Source organism: Zingiber officinale, chromosome 1A, assembly GCF_018446385.1.
Source record: "Zingiber officinale cultivar Zhangliang chromosome 1A, Zo_v1.1, whole genome shotgun sequence".
Taxonomy (NCBI): domain Eukaryota; kingdom Viridiplantae; phylum Streptophyta; class Magnoliopsida; order Zingiberales; family Zingiberaceae; genus Zingiber; species Zingiber officinale.
In genome coordinates this window covers 43,888,405-43,910,569 of record NC_055987.1, presented here as the reverse complement: position 1 = coordinate 43,910,569, position 22,165 = coordinate 43,888,405, and the positions used below count along the sequence as shown (strand labels likewise).

At 36.6% G+C, this 22,165-nt stretch overlaps 3 non-coding genes across 3 annotated transcripts; all 3 read left to right on the top strand.

Annotated features, from left to right (window-relative positions):
- Positions 1-209: 209 nt before the first annotated feature.
- LOC122039154 lies at positions 210-315 on the top strand. Its single transcript, XR_006128045.1, has one exon. It is a non-coding gene; the product is annotated as a small nucleolar RNA R71 (small nucleolar RNA).
- A 15,315-nt stretch (positions 316-15,630) lies between these two features.
- On the top strand, positions 15,631-15,736 carry LOC122039331. The gene has a single exon (XR_006128172.1). It is a non-coding gene; the product is annotated as a small nucleolar RNA R71 (small nucleolar RNA).
- Positions 15,737-21,198: 5,462 nt separating this feature from the next.
- LOC122039293 lies at positions 21,199-21,309 on the top strand. Its single transcript, XR_006128147.1, has one exon. It is a non-coding gene; the product is annotated as a small nucleolar RNA R71 (small nucleolar RNA).
- Positions 21,310-22,165: the final 856 nt, after the last annotated feature.

Sequence of the window (22,165 nt, the reverse complement as noted above, 5' to 3'; positions counted from 1 at the left end):
ATATGGCTTATACTTCTTGAATTTTTTAGGGAGATTCCATCCAACTTTTGCTCGACCATCCATGGAGGTTCAATGCCACTTGATCAATTAATGTATAATCTTCTTCTATACTCTTGTCCATAAAAGAACCTCCAGCTGATGAATCTAACAAACACTTATCTGAGAAAGAGATCCCCCTATAAAATATATGCAGGGTCAGCCATTTTTCTAAACCATGATGAGGGCACTGTCTTTGTAGACTCTTGAATCTGTCCCATGCTTCAAATATTGATTCTCCATGTGTCTGAGCAAAATTCGTGATGCAACTCCTAATGTAGATTGTTCTGCTTGGAGGGAAAAAGTGATTCAGAAATTTTTGCTCCAATTGTTCCCAACTTGTGATGCTTTGAGGATGGAGAGAATATAACCAAGTCCTTGCTTTGTCCTTGATACTAAATGGAAATGCCATCAACCGGACTGCATCTGCCGATACTCCTTCACAATTCACTAAAACATAAAGCTCTAGAAATGTCTCAAGATGTAGATAATGACTTTCTGATACTTCTCTAAAATTGTGACCTTGTATCATGGAAATTAACTCTGGGTCTAGTTGGAAATTTTCTGCTTCAATATGAGGTTGCACAATGGGAGATAAAAATCTTGCATAAATAGGTGCAGAGAAATCTCTTAAAGACCTGCTTGACATGTTAGTGCTTATGGATATTCAAGAAAAAAAATTTGAGAGAAAAATAAAAATTAAGAATTAATTGCGAGAAAGAGAATGTGAAAATAAAGAAAAAGAAAAACTGAACCTTAAACTAATAACAAGAAATAAATGCAGAGTTTTTTTTTTGAATTATGAAAATGAAAAAAAATAAAAACTATTCACAAGTCTAGATTGAATAAATTGCTAATATACTAATGTTAATGCGAACATTCCCCGACAACGGCGCCAAAAACTTGTTACACAACCGCAAATGTACGGTTTTATCGTCAGTAATATAAAAGATTGTCGAATCATAGGGACTGTTGATTAAGCACTAGGGATATCACAAAGTACGTTATCTAGACTAACCTAAGATTGGTGAGAAAAGAGAGTAAGAGAGAGAGAAGAGGAAAGTGAGAAGAGAGAATAGAGAGAATTGATCTTGGAGGGAATGACCTTCGGGAGATGGATTCTAAGATTTTGGTTTCATTATAATACTAAGAGATACTACATAGATTTCTTAGTTTTCATCCTCTATGTCCATGCTCTTTTAAGAAGTTAGATTGGCCAGTATCCCTAAGTATCCCGTATAGATGATCCCAATGAAATCCTGTAACGGTTAACCCCCCTGTCACGAGGGCGCCTTGGTAGATCACTTGGATACATATCTAGTAAAGAACAAAAAGAATAAGGGTAGACGTTCGGTACAGTTGCCTACTTCCTTATGGAGGAATTGCCTCTCCTTTCAAGAGAATGTCCTAGACGTCCATAAATGGGTTAGCCTTGTCACTAGGGCCCCTCGGGTATACGATCTAGAGCACTCTCTTTACGAGAGCAGCAGTTCCTATGAGATTGTTTCTCCTTCTAAGGGAACGTCTTAGGCGTCCGGAAAGGGTTACCCCTGTCACTAGGGTACCTTGGTCAATACGCTCTAAGGTATCCCCTTTGCGGGATCAACAATCCTCCACATCAATCAATCAAAGCATAGAAATATAAACATGTCACACAAGCATGAATAAGACATTGACAAGTCATCGAATAGAAACAAGATGAATCTACATAGTTCTACATCTCCATCGTATTACAAATACTCCCTAATCCTAGATGAGGGTGTCTACTCTATTGTGGGGATAGAACAACGCCAGAACATAAAGAAAAGCATACTTACAACCCTAGAAGGAACGGAAGAAGAGATGCTTGATGATTCCGATGTCTTGGGGATGCTTTCTTGCTCTGGAGATGGACGGATCGTAAAGAGACGATGGTGGATGAAGCTCAACGACTTTCCCTGAGGGGAGCGACGAAGTCCCAAACCAAAGATACTCAAAAATAGGTTTTTTGACCCTTTTATAAGATAGGGTATGGGCGCCGCACGACTCGTGGCACGACCGTGCAAGGTTGGCACGGCCATGCCCATCCTCTCTTCTGGTGATGCTGCACGGCCGTGCGAAGCCGCACGGCCATGCTCTTCCATTGCACTGGTTAAGTGGCACGCTCGTGTGAGTCTGCATGGCCATGCCTTCCTGCTGCTCTAGCAACACCGCACACCCATGCAGAGTTGACATGGCCATGTGTCAAGGCCGTGTAAACTTTATAGATCATTTTATCACATCTTAACGTGGGATTCTTGAGTTGAGGTCTTCATCAGAGTTGTAGATCTTGAAGTTAGCTACAAATTTGATATAAAGAATAGCCCAAAACTCCAACATACCACAATGTTATGCCTATTTTACTCTTCAACTGCAGTGCAGGATTTGACACGATCATGTGCCACGGCCATGTCTCATAGAAATGAACTTTATACCTTCAAGACTTGGTTGTCTCTTGTTGAAGTATTCATAAGAGTTGTATATCTTGAAGTTATCTACATTTTGATATCTGGAACGACTCATAACTCTAAACTAGCAGAAAGTTATGTTGATTTTACTTTTGGTGTACAATACTGGAAATTCCACACCGCCACATGGCCTCAACACGCCCCCCCCCCCCCCACACGGCCTCCACACGGCCGTGTGGGTTCTACACGGCCAGAACATGAAGAAAACTTAGTCTTCTCCTGCCCGTGAAAATATGGAAGCTCTGGAATTTATGTAGGCTTCATTTTTTTGCTCCAAATCACGTCCTATCAATCAGAAAACACACAAAAGAGCATATCTCTGAACAAAAAAATATTTATGATGAATATGTGCTAAAAGAGGTGAACATGCATAGAATATACATGAATAAAGTAAGAGAATGTGCGTCAAAACATGCATAAATGATCATAAGATCTATGCACATCACACCCCCAGACTTAAACCTTTACTTGTCCTCAAGCAAAACCCGTAATCTAGATTCATGTGGTTAGATAGTGGATCATAATCTCTAGCAAGTCAATTTAATTCTATCAATTGATTTAATTGGTGAGCAAGATACAAAAGTAGTTTAAGTATGACCTAAGTAGTAGTCCTCCGTGCTCAGTGAGAAAGTGACCTAAATTTATCAAATTTCAATCCCTAAGTCTAGTCAAATCGTCATAAAATTGTGTTCCTTATGCTTTCGGCGATAGATACTTACCTGCCACATGCAAGGTTCGTTCCTCTCAAAAATGCTATGCATCGTCTACAAAAGGTCTCAAATGAATACTCAGTATCAAGAGAAATATAACATTCATTTCCCCAGTAACCTAACTCGTTCTTAAAGGGGTGAATTGCTAGTTTCGACTCACGACAACAATTTTTTTATCTCTTATTTTTTTTCATTCAATTATTTGAATGTTTGCAAAGTACTAAACTTGAACAAACTTTTATTTTTTTTGGGGATTAATTTTTTTCCAAATAAGCTTACATTATCTGAGTTTATCCAGTAACCAAAATGTAGTTGAGAGGTCACCATAGAGGCACAAGTACTAGTCCAATTCTATGAATCATGACTATTTTAGAGTTATCAACCATCAAAAATAGGCATAGCGTATAGAGATCCTAAAACATGGTCAATACTTAAACTCTTATAGTAAAATCATTGCTCACTTCATGCTATCAAATATAGAAAAAGATAGATCACTAAACATACTAGCACCATAAGTAACACATAAACCACATAAAATCTAGAGTAGACATGCTAGTATTTTGCATTAAGGAACAAACAATCATAATATGATGTAGGATGCAACTACTAAGCAAAAAGAAATAAGCAAAAACTGAACTAAACTGAATGCATCTAATGCATCCCCCCAAATTTAAACTTTTCATTGTCCCAATGAAAACTAATAAACAATGTGGAGGAAATTTAAAGTAAGAGAAGTTACCAAGTGATGAGACATTCATGTTTTTGAAGATACTCCTCTATCCAATGCTCACATTCTTCCACAACTTTGAAATCTACAAAAATAAGATAGACAAGAAAAATTAAGTAGAGGGTATGATTTATTATCAATGAAGTAAAAACAAACTAAAAAGAAAACAAGGAAAATGAACTTGGGTTGCCTCCCAAGAAGTGCTTGTTTAAGGTCATTAGCTCGACCACCTCATTAGATTTAACGAAATCACGATCTTGGAGGGGTAAGATATTTTAGAACCCTCTTACCAAGGGCTCTTATTATGGAGGGAGCTTTCATCAAAAAGTGAAGAATAACTCTCTCCATCTTCGTCTTCTTGGAAATTTTTTCAGGAGGTCGAAGACGGTTCAGATCGAGCTTCCAATTATAAGCCCCATGAAAATGTGGACACCCAAAAGAAAAACATACCTCTCCTAAGCATGCTATATCAGATAGAACAAGAACCTTATTAAGATGAACTGAATATATATCAAAAATTGAATCACATGCAATAAAATCAATTATGGGTACCTCTATAAAGTTTTCCAAAAGATCGCTAGAAATACTAACCTTGCATTATTGAGATATACCTGAAAGTTCTAGACATGTGGATGTGACTCCTTCAGAATTAAGTACTGGTTCTAGCTTTGACTCAAGTGGTGGTGCTTCTGAAATTGGTGATTCTGTTGGTTGCTACTCGGAAAACCTAGAGGTTCCACTGTACAAAAATTTTGTACAAAGGTCTGAACCTTTTCCTAGCTACCATGTGTTATTTTAAATTAAATTTTGGATCGCCTGCGGAACTTAACACGTTTGATCCAAAACTTAATCTATTTGTTCTTTTAGGTTTTGACTTGGATCTCCTGCGGAACTTAACACGTTCGACCCAAGTCACCTTAAGTTATTAACTCCATTAAATATTAATTTCCATAATTGGTTCCCAGTACTGACGTGGCGAGGCACATGGCCTTCTTGGATATGGGAGCAACCACCACCGACTAGACAAAACCTTTTATAGAAAGCTAATATTTAATTTCCTAAAATAACTTTAGGTTAACCGAAAAGAACAATCAAATCACAAGGACAAGAAAAACAAAAGAACACTATATCGAAAACAAATTCGAAACTCTAGAATCGTATGCCTCTTGTATTTAGTATTATTTCCAAAAATAACTAGTATGATGCGGAAAGAAAAATACTAGTTATACCTTTTAGAAAAACCTCTTGATCTTCTACCGTATTCCTCTTCTAACCTCGGACGTTGTGTGGGCAACGATCTTCCGAGATGAGAAACCACCAATCACCTTCTTCTTCCTTGCAAGTTTCGGCCATCAAAACATCTTCTAGGATGAAGAGGTTCGGCCACCACCACCATGCTCCAAGGGATGCTAGAAACGAGGCTTGCTTTCTCTCCTTCTTCTCCTTCCTTGATCCGGCCACTAACAAAAGCTCCACCAAGAGGTAAGTTTCGGCCAACAAGAGGAGAGGAGAGAAATAGGGCCGGCCACACCACCAAGGAAAAAAGAGGGAGAAAAATATAATAGAGTCGTTAGCCTTGAAGCCTCCTCTACCCCCTCTTTTATAATCCTTGATCCTGGCGAATAAGGAAAATTTAATAAAAATTTCCTTAATTCTTTTTCCATTGAAAAGGAAAAATTATTTAATTAAAAACAATTTTCTTTCTCAATTTTATTTGGCCGGCCACACCAAAGCTACAAACAAGGAGAGTTTTAATTAATTAAAACTTCCTAATTTGTCTCCAGAAATTTATAAAATTTCTCCAATAATTTAATCCTTCATGATTGGTTTATAAAAAGGAAATTTAATAAATTAAAATCTTTCTTTTAAACATGTGGATAAAAAGAAAGTCATCTCTAAAAATTAAAATCTCTTTTAATCTACAAATAAGGAAAGATATCAAATCTTTTCTCAATCTTTTGTAGAAACTAATAAAAGAGAATTATTAATTTTTAAACTTTCTTTTAAATCATGAACATGGTTAAAAGGAAAGTTTTCTTAAAATTTAAAATCCTTCTTTAATCAACAAATAAGGAAAGATTTCAAATTTTAAACTCTCTTTAAACATGTAGATGATTTACAAATAAGGAAAGTTTTACCAAAATTAAAACCATCCTTTTAAACTACAAATAAGGAAAGAGATTAATCTCTTCTCTTAATCTTTGTAGAAAGCTATAAAAGGAAATTTTTAATTTTAAACTCTCTTTAAAATCATGATATCCACATAAGAAATAATTTTAATAAAATCCTTTTAAATATTCTAGTGGCCGGCCACCTAAGCTTGGGACCCAAGCTTTGGCCGACCACCTACATGGCTCATCCACTTGGTCTTGGCGGCCCTAGCTTGGGTTCCAAGCTAGCTTGGCCGGCCCCATTGGATGGGTAAGAAGGTGGGTATCGGTGGGTATAAATCTCTATATACTAGAGGCTACGATAGGGACCGAGAGGAGGAATTGGTTTTGGTCTCCGATGAAATTAAGCATCCGTGTTCGCCCGAACACACAACTTAATTTCATCAATAATAATTCATTCCACTAAAGAACTATTATTGAACTACGCACCAATCCCAAATTACATTTTGGGCTCCTTCTTATTATGAGTGTGTTAGTCTCCCTGTGTTTAAGATAACAAATGTCCACTAATTAAGTAAGTTACTGACAACTCACTTAATTAATATCTAGCTCCAAGAGTAGTACCACTCAACTTCATCGTCATGTCGGACTAAGTCCACCTGCAGGGTTTAACATGACAATCCTTATGAGCTCCTCTTGGGGACATTCTCAACCTAGATCACTAGGACACAGTTTCCTTCTATAATCAACAACACACACTATAAGTGATATCATTTCCCAACTTATCGGGCTTATTGATTTATCGAACTAAATCTCACCCATTGATAAATTAAAGAAATAAATATCAAATATATGTGCTTGTTATTATATTAGGATTAAGAGCACACACTTCCATAATAACTGAGGTCTTTATTCCTTCATAAAGTCAGTACAAAAGGAACGACCTCAAATGGTCCTACTCAATACACTCTAAGTGTACTAGTGTAATTATATAGTTAAGATAAACTAATACCTAATTACACTACGACCTTCCAATGGTTTGTTCCTTTCCATCTTGGTCGTGAGCTACTGTTTATAATTTATAAGGTACAGATAACATGATCTTCTGTGTGTGACACCACACACCATGTTATCTACAATATAAATTAATTGAACAACTACATTTATCATAAATGTAGACATTTGACCAATGTGATTCTTATAAATGTTTGTACCAAAAGCTAGGCTTTTAGTATACACTCTAACAATCTCCCACTTATACTAAAAGTCTAAGCTGCCATATCTGCTGCCATACATCTGATTCCCATGCCTTTCAAAAAGCTCTTGTCTTAAGGACCTTAGGTTATCATCTGATGAAGTCTAGGCGGCAACAACTTCTCCTCATTATACAATTTCTCGTATTGTGTAGTACTTGCGCTCTATTGTGTTTACCTTATAGACTCATGGTTTCTCTGAGTTTGTTACTGCACCATTATTATTACAATAAATTGTAATAATCTTTGGACAAACTAGAAATCATATCTTAGTCTATCTTGAGGTAATTAAGTCATTCAGCTTTTATGGCTACCTCAGAGGCTTGTCATATACTAAGCTTCTATGGTGGAGTCCAGAAAAACACCTATGCTTATCACTCTTCCATAGTTATGACTTTACCTCCTAAAGTAAACACAAAACCCTGAGGTTGACTTATTATTGTCCCTATCCGATTGGAAGTCAAAATCCGTGTAACCCACAGGGACCAAATTAACTGCCTTATAAGCTAGCATATAATCTCTAGCGCCTCTAAGGTACTTTAATATATGCTTTACTGCAGTCCAATGTCCTTGTCTAGGGTTACTTTGATATCTGCTAACTATGCCCTTGGCAAAACAGATTTCTGATCTCGTGCATAGCATACATTAGGTTGTCTAATTGCCGAAGCATAAAGAACTGTCTGCATGTCCTCAATCTCCTTTGATGTCATCGGAGACATCTCTTTAGATAAAGACACTCCATGCTTAAAAGGTAAGAAACCTGTTTTGGAGTTTTTGTATGCTTAAAACGAGCAAGGATTTTTCCGATGTATGAAGCTTGGGATAAGTAAAATATTCTTTTCTTGCGATCCCTTATTACTTTGATCTTAAGAATATATACATTCTCCCAAGTCCTTTATATCGAATTGTTTGGACAACCATACCCTTACTTCTGACAACATTTTGATATTGTTTCCAACTACCAAAAATGTTATCTAAGTATAGTACAAGAAATACCACCACGTTTCCATCACATCTTTTGTATACACAAGACTTATCCGGTTACTAAATCCATAGATCTGGATTACTTTGATAAACCGGATGTTCCAAGAGCTTGAAGCTTTGCCTCAGTCCATAGACTGATTGAGCTTACACACAAGATGCTCTTAGCCCTTTACAATGAACCCTTCTGGTTGCTTTATATGGATGTTTTCTTCAAGACTTCCATTAAGGAATGTTGTCTTGACATCCACTTGCCAAATAGATAAAAGAATCCGGATAGACTTAAGCATGACTACCAGTGAAAAAGTTTCCTTTATCATCTAGCCTTGCTATGAAAGTTTCTACCTTCCTGTCTATCCCTCTTTTCCTATATAGACCTTTTTACACCCAAAGGCTTTTATACCATTTGGTGGTTCTATAAGCTTCCAGATTTTATTAGAATACATATATTCTAATTCTGTTATTCATTACTCTTAGCCAAAATATTGCATCTTTATCTTGGAGTGCTTCGTCATATGTCCGAAGATCAGGTTCATGTCCTCCAGGGATCGAGTCTAAAAACTCTCCCAAAACATAAATCTTTTTAGGTTGCATAACAACCCTCCCACTATGACAAGGCACTTTTTGTAATTGTGTATCATTTGTGATACGTGTTGCAGTTTCCTTGTGGTATCTCATCTTGTACAATTGGTACTAGATTAGACATGTCTTTTATTATTTCCTTAAGAACAAATTTACTTATGAGCACGTGGTTCATTATATAGTCCTTTTCTAAAAAATCAGTCATTGATGCTAACAATGACCTTCTGATTTTTAAGACTATAAACCTACTTTTGTTTATCTAGGATAACTTACAAACAAGTGAACTCCTATCCAACTTATCATTGTCTCTCTTTAACATATGTGCTGGATTACCCGAATCCGAATATGCTTCAAAATAGGTTTTCACCTATTCAGCAATTCTATATGAGTAGAGAGTTCTAACTTGGAAGGTACTATATTCACTTTCGTTATCAGAGTTTATCCTTAAAACAAATTTGGTAATTTTCTGAATAACTCATCATCTTAATTATTTCATAAGAGTCCTTTACCTTCTTTCTACTACACCATTCTGTTGGGGTGTACCAAGTGCAGTTAGTTGGGATTGAATCCCTACTTTTGATAAGTGACTCCTAAATTCTCCCAAGAGGTACTTGCCACTACGATCTTACCATAGTGACATTTACTTTAACATTTCTCCGCATCAGCCTTGTACTCTTTGAACTAATCAAAGTACTTAGTCTTGCGGTACATTAAGTAAATTTATTTGTATCTTGAATAGTTGTCTATAAAATAGATGAAATATTCAATACTACCTCTTGTCTGGATATTCATAGGATCACACAAATCAGAATGAACCAATTTCAACATATCTTTGACTCCATACCCCTTGGACTTAAAAGCTTCTTGGTTATTTTCCTTCCAAGTAAGACTCGCAGGTTGGAAAGATTTCCACTACCAATGAACCCAAAAGTTCATCAGCTACCAATGAATCCTACTTAAGTATAACCTAGCTTTAGGTGCCAAAGATATAATTGGTTCATTTCCGAAGGTTGCTTTCTCTTAAAATTAGAAGATGTGTTACTAATTTCCATTTGTTGCATCGTGGGAGTTATTGGATTATAAATTGTCAACCATCATACCAGAATAGATAACTTGCCTATTTTTCTTGATAACAACTTTGTTATCAAAATAGACACAATATCTATAATAGTTTAGAAACTGAAATCAGGTTCTTTCTAAACTTAGTACGTAAAGACAATTACTTAAAATCCATATTTTATTCTTATCAAAGGATAAACATCTCCCACTGCAACAGCTACCACTTTTACAGTAGTGCCCATGTGGACGGTGATTTACCTTTCATTTAGTTGTCGGGTTTCCTGGAACCCTGCAATGAATTGCAGACATGATTAATGGCATCTTGTATCTACACTCCAGGTTCTGGTAGATAACACCACTAGACATGTTTCAACTAATGAATTAAATACACCTGAATTGTTCTTAGTTCTAAGAAGACAGTCTACCTTAATGTCCAAGTCCTATTTCCAATCATTACAATTGGGACTACTAAGTCTTTTCTATAGTATGACTACTAGGGGATTGACAAACATTTTAAATCCTAAGAATCACAAAAATATTTGGTCAAGATCAACTTCTTAAAATCCCCATGAATTTTGTATGCCACGATAGTGTGAACGTATACAAAATTGAAGAGGAGATTTTATTCATTAATTTTATTATCTCGTCAACTTTACTTAATGACGAATAAAATTAATAGTTGATCTGTCTTTGATCAAATATTTGGTCAAAACTCTTTGAATTTAAAATAACATTGATTCCTCAAACAATATTATTTAAATTCACCAACACCTCAAACACCGTGAATTTTGCATGCCACGTTAGTGTGGACGTATACAAATTCATCATTTGTAAGAGAAGGGTTTTACCCATTGATTATCTTGTCAATATAACTTTTTGACAAATAAAATTACCTCAAACACCATGAATCTTGTATGCCACGTTAGTATGGACATATACAAATTCAAACATTTGTAAGAGGGGTTTATTAATTTTATTATATTGCCAATCTAGTTTTATGACAAATCAATAGTTGATTTCCTTTTGGTCACACAAGTGATAGTAGTGACTCCGTTGGGGAGGATACTATTAAATTTGTCTAAGTGTATATCATTACTTGACACTAAGTCTATTAATAAGATTATGCCCCTTCCGTTGGGGAAGATCACACGCTCTTAATTAACTTCCTATAGTCATCCAAAAATGAAAGTTTGTTCTAGTGATCCACAAACAAGCTCATCCGTTATGGAGGAAGGCACTCAGAGCCAACGCGCAAGCTTGTTTGCATCACTTACAAACCAGTAATGGAGACCATGGGATTTACTTAAAAATCCCTCTCCCACTTAGTTATTTATAAATGAGGAATTTTAACTATGCTAACCTACTAAATATGCATACTAACAAGCACACACAACACAACATAAAAAGCAATAAATAGAAAAACTAATTTTCAACTATTATAGCTTTTATCTATTGCTGTCCTCCGTGTGTCACCAACCCTAGCTGCTGCCATCTTTGGCCACTGCCACCGGGTCTAGTTGTCGCATCCATCTTGCTCCTTGTTCCACTACGCCTCTGGTCCTTAAAAGGTTCCACGCCTTGCAAGACTCGATCCGCGACATAAATAGAATTTTACATTTTTGATCCTATATTCCATAAAAGGAATGTACATGTATCTAGATCAAAAATAAAATCCTAATAAAACTAAATACAGCTCCTGCTGTATTTTATAATACAATCATGCACACACATATAAATGCCCTTGACATGTCCAATGGTCCAATCACACACATAATAACTAAAAACCATAATAGTTGGATCCTGCATCCACAAAGTTAGCACATCCTACTATTATCCTGCCTAAATTATGTATGACATGTGCATAATTAAACTAATACCAAATACACAGAGGCAAAACCCTAGCTCTGATACCAATTGTTGGTTGCTACTCGGAAAACCTAGAGGTTCCACTGTACAAAAATTTTGTACAAAGGTCTGAACCTTTTCCTAGCTACCATGTGTTCTTTTAAATTAAATTTTGGATCGCCTGCGGAACTTAACACGTTTGATCCAAAACTTAATCTATTTGTTCTTTTAGGTTTTGACTTGGATCTCCTGCGAAACTTAACACGTTCGACCCAAGTCACCTTAAGTTATTAACTCCATTAAATATTAATTTCCATAATTGGTTCGACGTGGCGAGGCACATGGCCTTCTTGGATATGGGAGCAACCACCACCGACTAGACAAAACCTTTTATAGAAAGCTAATATTTAATTTCCTAAAATAACTTTATGTTAACCGAAAAGAACAATCAAATCACAAGGACAAGAAAAACAAAAGAACACTATATCGAAAACAAATTCGAAACTCTAGAATCGTATGCCTCTTGTATTTAGTATTATTTCCAAAAATAACTAGTATGATGCGGAAAAAAAAATACTAGTTATACCTTTTAGAAAAACCTCTTGATCTTCTACCGTATTCCTCTTCTAACCTCGGACGTTGTGTGGGCAACGATCTTCCGAGATGAGAAACCACCAATCACCTTCTTCTTCCTTGCAAGTTTCGGCCATCAAAACATCTTCTAGGATGAAGAGGTTCGGCCACCACCACCATGCTCCAAGGGATGCTAGAAACGAGGCTTGCTTTCTCTCCTTCTTCTCCTTCCTTGATCCGGCCACTAACAAAAGCTCCACCAAGAGGTAAGTTTCGGCCAACAAGAGGAGAGGAGAGAAATAGGGCCGGCCACACCACCAAGGAAAAAAGAGGGAGAAAAATATAATAGAGTCGTTAGCCTTGAAGCCTCCTCTACCCCCTCTTTTATAATCCTTGATCCTGGCGAATAAGGAAAATTTAATAAAAATTTCCTTAATTCTTTTTCCATTGAAAAGGAAAAATTATTTAATTAAAAACAATTTTCTTTCTCAATTTTATTTGGCCGGCCACACCAAAGCTACAAACAAGGAGAGTTTTAATTAATTAAAACTTCCTAATTTGTCTCCAGAAATTTATAAAATTTCTCCAATAATTTAATCCCTTCATGATTGGTTTATAAAAAGGAAATTTAATAAATTAAAATCTTTCTTTTAAACATGTGGATAAAAAGAAAGTTATCTCTAAAAATTAAAATCTCTTTTAATCTACAAATAAGGAAAGATATCAAATCTTTTCTCAATCTTTTGTAGAAACTAATAAAAGAGAATTATTAATTTTTAAACTTTCTTTTAAATCATGAACATGGTTAAAAAGGAAAGTTTTCTTAAAATTTAAAATCCTTCTTTAATCAACAAATAAGGAAAGATTTCAAATTTTAAACTCTCTTTTAAACATGTAGATGATTTACAAATAAGGAAAATTTTTACCAAAAATTAAAACCATCCTTTCAAACTACAAATAAGGAAAGAGATTAATCTCTTCTCTTAATCTTTTGTAGAAAGCTATAAAAGGAAATTTTTAATTTTTAAACTCTCTTTTAAAATCATGATATCCACATAAGAAATAATTTTAATAAAAATCCTTTTAAATATTCTAGTGGCCGGCCACCTAAGCTTGGGACCCAAGCTTTGGCCGGCCACCTACATGGCTCATCCACTTGGTCTTGGCCGGCCCTAGCTTGGGTTCCAAGCTAGCTTGGCCGGCCCCATTGGATGGGTAAGAAGGTGGGTATGCGGTGGGTATAAATCTCTATATACTAGAGGCTACGATAGGGACCGAGAGGAGGAATTGGTTTTGGTCTCCCGATGAAATTAAGCATCCCGTGTTCGCCCCGAACACACAACTTAATTTCATCAATAATAATTCATTCCACTAAAGAACTATTATTGAACTACCGCACCAATCCCAAATTACATTTTGGGCTCCTTCTTATTATGAGTGTGTTAGTCTCCCTGTGTTTAAGATAACAAATGTCCACTAATTATGTAAGTTACTGACAACTCACTTTAATTAATATCTAGCTCCAAGAGTAGTACCACTCAACTTCATCGTCATGTCGGACTAAGTCCACCTGCAGGGTTTAACATGACAATCCTTATGAGCTCCTCTTGGGGACATTCTCAACCTAGATCACTAGGACACAGTTTCCTTCTATAATCAACAACACACACTATAAGTGATATCATTTCCCAACTTATCGGGCTTATTGATTTATCGAACTAAATCTCACCCATTGATAAATTAAAGAAATAAATATCAAATATATGTGCTTGTTATTATATTAGGATTAAGAGCACACACTTCCATAATAACTGAGGTCTTTATTCCTTCATAAAGTCAGTACAAAAGGAACGACCTCAAATGGTCCTACTCAATACACTCTAAGTGTACTAGTGTAATTATATAGTTAAGATAAACTAATACCTAATTACACTACGACCTTCCAATGGTTTGTTCCTTTCCATCTTGGTCGTGAGCTACTGTTTATAATTTATAAGGTACAGATAACATGATCTTCTGTGTGTGACACCACACACCATGTTATCTACAATATAAATTAATTGAACAACTACATTTATCATAAATGTAGACATTTGACCAATGTGATTCTTATAAATGTTTATACCAAAAGCTAGGCTTTTAGTATACACTCTAACAGATTCTTGAGACTTTGCTTCCATTGCACAAGTCCCTACACATTGGTCCACAACATGTTCAATCCTTACAATTCTCATAATCTCAAAAGGTTGTGTGGATAAAGGAGGTGATTCTTGAGATGCTGCTTCCATAACACAGCTCCCTACACTTCCTCTCATATCATCATCATGAACACAAGCATCAAAAAATAAACAAATATCAATATCCTTAGTGGGAGAATCATCTATAGGAGGATCACCAACTTCATTTATAGTTTTAAGTTGATCTACCACATCACACTCATCATCTGAAAATTCAATTTCATCATAACACTCTGTAAACCCAGAAGGTAAATCTGAAAACTTGTTATCCACTGCATTATCATCAAAATCCTCATCTTCATATACATCCAGAAATCTACACTCAACCATATTGGTGTCACAGAATCTACCAAAGTCTTCATTTTCATTGACCCTCACTAGCCTTTGTGGAAAAGGAACCTTTAGTGAAGGTCTTGGGAAAGATACTTCCTTTTCCCCATATTCCCTTTGAGCTTGCAGAGAAGGTCCAATTCGCTTATCTAGTGTTGGTGTGATCAATCGTTGAGGGAAGGGTAGTTGTGGCCTTTGTGAACATCTTGGAGTAATGACACAGAGGTCTTGTGATCTTCTATTGTTCTTCTCCTCAATTCTATACAAGTCATTTTTCAGAAGTTCTTCATGATTCTTGCCGCCTCTCAACTTAATATCATTATAATTTTCACTAGATCTTATATGTGCAGGAGGGGGATCTTCTTTGAACCATTTTGAAACTATGCTCTCAATCCTTGCCCCCAAATGTTTGAACTCCTCATTCTGTGACTTCTGAATTTTGACATTCTTGGGTGGTTGAACTGCATTTTGTTTGACAGGCTCTCTTGAATTTATGACTTATACTTCTTAAATTTCTGAGGGAGATTCCATCCAACTTTTGCTCGACCATCCATGGAGGTTCAATGCCACTTGATCAATTAATGTATAAGCTTCTTCTATACTCTTGTCCATAAAGGAACCTCCAGCTGATGAATCTAACAAACACTTATCTGAGAAAGAGATCCCCCTATAAAATATATAAAGGGTCAGCTATTTTTCCAAACCATGATGAAGGCACTATCTTTGTAGACTCTTAAATCTGTCCCATGCTTCAAATATTGATTTTCCATGAGCCTGAGCAAAATTCGTGATGCAACTCCTCATGTAGATTGTTCTGCTTGGGGGGAAAAAGTGATTCAGAAATTTTTGCTCCAATTGTTCCCAACTTGTGATGCTTTGAGGACGGAGATAATATAACCAAGTCTTTGCTTTGTCCTTGATACTAAATGGAAATGCCATCAACCGGACTGCATCTGTCGATACTCCTTCACAATTCACCAAATCACAAAGCTCTAGAAATGTCTCAAGATGCAGATAAGGACTTTCTGATACTTCTCCAAATTTGTGACCTTGTATCATGGAAATTAACTCTGGGTCTAGCTGGAAATTTTCTGCTTCAATATGAGGTTGCACAATGGGAGATAAAAATCTTGCGGAAATAGGTGCAGAGAAATCTCTTAAAGACCTGCTTGACATGTTAGTGCTTATGGATATTCAAGAAAAAAATTTTGAGAGAAAAATAAAAATGAAGAATTAATAGCGAGAAAGAGAATGAGAAAATAAAGAAAAAGAAAAACTGAACCTTAAACTAATAATAAGAAATAAATGTAGAGTTTTTTTTTTGAATTATGAAAATGAAAAAAAAAGTAAAAACTATTCACAAGTCTAATTGACCAAATTGCTAATCTACTAATGTTAATGTGAATAGTCCCGGGCAACGGCGCTAAAACTTGTTACGCAACCGCAAGTGTATGGTTTCGTTGTCAATAATATAAAAGATTGTCGAACCATAGGGACTGTTGATTAAGCACTAGGGATATCACAAAGTACATTATCTAGACTAACCTAAGATTGGTGAGAAAATAGAGTAAGAGAGGGAGAAGAGGAAAGTGAGAAGATAGAAAAGAGAGAACTGATCTTGGAGGGAATGAGCTTCGGGAGATGGATTTTAGGATTTCGGTCATTATAATAGTAGGAGACACTACATAGATTGCTTAGTTTCCATCCTCTATGTCCATGCTCTTGCAGGAAGTTAGATTGGCCAGTATCCCTAAGTATCATGTAGAGATGATCCCTGTAAAATCCTGTAACGGTTAACCCCCCTGTCACGAGGGTGCCTTGGTAGATCACTTGGATACATATCTAGTAAAGAAGAATAAGAATAAGGGTAGAGGTTCGGTACGATTGCCTACTTCCTTATGGAGGAATTGCCTCTCCTTTTAAGAGAATGGCCTAGACGTCCGTAAATGGGTTACCCTTGTCACTATGGCCCCTCGGGTATACGTTCGAAAGCACTCTCTTTACGAGAGCAGCAGTTCCTAAGGGATTGTTTCTCCTTCTGAGGGAGCGTCTTAGGCGTCTGGAAAGGGTTACCCTTGTCACTAGGGTACCTTGGTCAATACGCTCTAAGGTATCCCCTTTGCGGTTTCAACAATCCTCCACATCAATCAATCAAAGCATAGAAATATAAACATGTCACACAAGCATGAACAAGACATTGACAAGTCATCGAATAGAAATAGGATGAATCTACATAGTTCTACATCTCCATCGTATTACAAATACTCCCTAATCCTCGAAGAGGGAGTCTACTCTATTGTGGGGGAAGAACAATCCCAGAACATAAAGAAAAGCATACTTACAACCCTATAAGGAAAGGAAGAAGAGATGCTTGATGATTCCGATGTCTCTGGGATGCTTCCTTGCTCCGGAGATGGACGGATCATGAAGAGACGACAGTGGATGAAGCTCGACGGCTTTCCCGATGGGAGGGATGAAGTCCCGAACCAAGATACTCAAAAATAGGTTTCTTGTCCCTTTTATAAGCTAGGGTATGGGCGCCGCACGACCTGTGGAACGACCGTGCAAGGTTGGCACGGCCACACCCATCCTCTCTTCTGGCGAAGCCGCACGACCGTACGAAGCCACACGGCCATGCTCTTCCACTGCACTGGTTAAGTGGCACGGCTGTGCGAGTTTGCACGGCCATGCCTTCCTGCTGCTCTGGCAACACCGCACACCCATGCAGAGTTGGCATGGCCGTGTGTCAAGGCCGTGTAAAATTTGTAGATCATTTTAGCACACCTTAACGTGGGATTCTTGAGTTGAGGCCTTCCTCAAAGTTGTAGATCTTTAAGTGAGCTACATTTCCGTATAAATAACAGCCCAAAACTTCAACATACCACAAAGTTATGCCTGTTTTACTCTTCATGTGAAGTGCAGGATTTGTCACGGCCGTGTGCCAAGGCCGAGTCTCATAGAAATGAAATTAGGCCTTCAAGACTTGGTTTCCTCTGGTTTTAGTCTTCATAAGAGTTGTAGATCTTGAAGTTATCTACATTCTGATATCTGGAACGGCTCATAACTCTAACCGAGCAGAAAGTTATGGTAATCTTACTTTTGGTCTGCAGTGTTGGAAATTCCACACCGTCACACGGCCTCAACACGCCCCCCCACACGGTCTCCACACGGCCGTGTGGGTTCTACACGGCCAGAACATGAAGAAAACTTAGTCTTAGCCTGTCTGTGACACTCTGGAAACTCTGGACTTCATGTAGGCTTCGTATTTTTGCTCCAAATCACGTCCCATCAATCAGAAAACACACAAAAGAGCATATCTCTAAATAAAAAAGTATTTATGATGAATATGTGTTAAAAGAGGTGAACATGCATAGAATATATGTGAATAAAGTAAGTGAATGTGTGTCAAAACATTTATAAATGATCATAAGATTTACGGACATCACACCCCCAGACTTAAACCTTTGCTTGTCCTCAAGCAAAACCCGCAATCTAAATTCATGTGGTTAGATAGTGCATCATAATCTCTAGCAAGTCAATCTAATTCTATCAAATGATTTCATTGGTGAGCTAGATACAAAAGTAGTTTAAGTATGACCTAAGTAGTAGTCCTCCGTGCTCAGTGAGAAAGTGACCTAAATTTATCAAGTTTCAATCCCTAAGACTAGTCAAATCGTCATAAAATTGTGTTTCTTATGCTTCCGGTGATAGACACTTACCTGCCACACGCAAGGTTCGTTCCCCTCAAAAATGCTATGCATCGTCTACACAAGGTCTCAAAGGAATACTCAGTATCAAGAGAAACATAGCATTCATTTCCCAGTAACCAAACTCGGTCTCAAATGGGTGAATCGCTAGTTTCCACTCACGACAACAATTTTTTATCCCTTATTTTTTTTTCATTCATTTTTTTTGAATGTTTGCAAAGTACTAAACTTGAACAAACTTTCATTTTTTTTTTGGGATTAATTTTTTTCCAAATAAGCTTACATGATCTGCGTTTATCCAATAACCAAAATGTAGTTGAGAGGTCACCATAGAAGCACAAGTACTAGTCCAATTCTATGAATCATGATTATTTTAGAGTTATCAACCATCAAAAATAGGCATAGTGTATAGAGATCCTAAAACATGGTCAATACTTAAACTCTTATAGTAAAAACATTACTCACTTCATGCTGTCAAAGGTAGAAAAAGATAGATCACTAAACATACTAGCACCATAAGTAACACATAAACCACATAAAAACTAGAATAGACGTGCTAGTATTTTGCATTAAGGAACAAACTATCATAATATGATGTAGGATGCAACTACTAAGCAAAAAGAAACAAGCAAAAACTGAACTAAACTGAATGCATCTAATGCATCCCCCCAGACTTAAACTTTTCATTATCCCAATGAAAACTAATAAACAATGTGGAGGAAATTTAAAGTAAGAGAAGTTACCAAGTGATGAGACATTCATGTTTTTGAAGATACTCCTCTATCCAATGCTCACATTCTTCCACAACTTTGAAATCTAAAAAAATAAGATAGACAAGAAAAATTAAGTAGAGGGTATGATTTATTATCAATGAAGTAAAAACAAACTAAAAAGAAAACAAGGAAAATGAACTTGGGTTGCCTACCAAGAAGCGCTTGTTTAAGGTCATTAGCTCGACCACCACATTAGATTTAACGAAATCACGATCTTGGAGGGGTAAGATATTTTATAACCCTCTTACAAAGGGCTCTTATTATGGAGGGAGCTTTCATCAAAAAGTGAAGAATAACTCTCTCCATCTTCGTCTTCTTGGAAATTCTTTCAGGAGGTCGAAGACGGTTTAGATCGAGCTTCCAATTATAGGCCCCATGAAAATCTGCATGCACACCCAAAAGAAAAACATACCTCTCGTAAGAATGCTATATCAGATAGAACTAGAACCTTATTAAGATTAACTGAGTATATATCAAAAATTGAATCACATCCAATAAAATCAATTATAGGTACCTCTATAAAGTTTTCCAAAAGATTGCTAGAAATACTAACCTTCCATTGTTGAGATATACTTGAAAGTTCTAGATATGTGGATGTGACTCCTTCAGAATTAAGTACTGGTTCTAGCTCTGACTCAAGTGGTGGTGCTTCTGAAAGTGGTGATTCTTCAGACTTTGCTTCCATTGCACAAGCCCCTACACATTGGTCCACAACATGTTCAATCCTTGCAATTCTCATAATCTCAGAAGGTTGTGTGGATAAAGGAGGTGATTCTTAAGATGCTGCTTCCACAACACAACTCCCTACACTTCCTTTCGTAACATCATCATGAACACAAGCATCAAAAAATAAAAAAAATATCAATATCCTTAGTGGGAGAATAATCTATAGGAGGATCACTAACTTCATTTGTAGTTTTTAATTGATCTACCACATCACACTCATCATCTAAAAATTCAATTTCATCATAACACCCTATAAACCCAGAAGGTAAATATGAAAACTTGTTATCCACTGCATTATCATCAAAATCCTCATCTGAAGAGTCCTCATCTTCATATACGTCCAGAAATCTACACTCAACCATATTGGTGTCACAGAATCTACCAAAGTCTTCATTTTCATTGACCCTCACTAGCCTTTGTGGAAAAGGAACCTTTAGTGAAGGTCTTGGGAATGATACTTCCTTTTCCCCATATTCCCTTTGAGCTTGCGGAGGATGTCCAATTCGCTTATCTAGTGATGGTGTGATCAATCGTTGAGGGAAGGGTACTTGTGGCCATTGTGAACTTCTTGGAGTAATGAAACTGAGGTCTTGTGATCTTCTATTGTTATTCTCCTCAATTCTTAACAAGTCATTTTTCAGAAGTTCTTTATGATTCTTGCCGCCCCTCAACTTAATATCATTATAATTTTCACTAGATCTTATATGTGCAGGAGGGGGATCTTCTTTGAATCATTTTGAAACTATGCTCTCAATCCTTGCCCCCAAATGTTTGAACTCCTCATTCTGTGACTTCTGAATTTCGACATTCTTGGGTGGTTGAACTGCATTTTGTTTGACAGGCTCTCTTGAATATATGGCTTATACTTCTTGAATTTTTGAGGGAGATTCCATCCAACTTTTGCTCGTCCATCCATGGAGGTTCAATGCCACTTGATCAATTAATGTATAATCTTCTTTTATACTCTTGTCCATAAAAGAACCTCCAGCTGATGAATCTAACAAACACCTATCTGAGAAAGAGATCCCCCTATAAAATATATGCAGGGTTAGCCATTTTTCTAAACCACGATGAGGGCACTGTCTTTGTAGACTCTTGAATCTGTCCTATGCTTCAAATATTGATTCTCCATGTGCCTGAGCAAAATTCGTGATGCAACTCCACATGTAGATTGTTCTGCTTGGAGGGAAAAAGTAATTCAGAAATTTCTGCTCCAATTGGTCCCAACTTGTGATGCTTTGAGGACAGAGAGAATATAACCAAGTCCTTGCTTTGTCCTTGATACTAAATGGAAATGCCATCAACCGGACTGCATCTGCCGATACTCCTTCACAATTCACCAAATTATAAAGATCTAGAAATGTCTCAAGATGCAGATAAGGACTTTCTGATACTACTCTAAATTTGTGACCTTGTATCAAGGAAATTAACTCTAGGTCTAGTTGGAAATTTTCTGCTTCAATATGAGGTTGCACAATGGAGATAAAAATCTTGCGGAAATAGGTGCAGAGAAATCTCTTAAAGACCTGCTTGACATGTTAGTTCTCATGGATATTCAAGAAAAAAATTTTGAGAGAAAAAAAAATGAAGAATTAATAGCGAGAAATTGAATGTGAAAATAAAGAAAAAGAAAAACTGAACCTTAAACTAATAACAAGAAATAAATGCAGAGTTTTTTTTTTGAATTATGAAAATGAAAAAAATAAAAACTATTCACAAGTCTAGATTGACTAAATTGCTAATCTACTAATGTTAATGCGAACAGTCCCCAACAACAGAGCCAAAAACTTGTTACGCAACCGCAAGTGTACGGTTTTGTCGTCAGTAATATAAAAGATTGTCGAATCATAGGGACTGTTGATTAAGCACTAGGGATATCACAAAGTACGTTATCTAGACTAACCTAAGATTGGTGAGAAAAGAGAGTAAGAGAGAGAGAAGAGGAAAGTGAGAAGAGAGAAAAGAGAGAACTGATCTTGGAGGGAATGACCTTTAGGAGATGGATTCTAGGATTTTGGTTTCATTATAA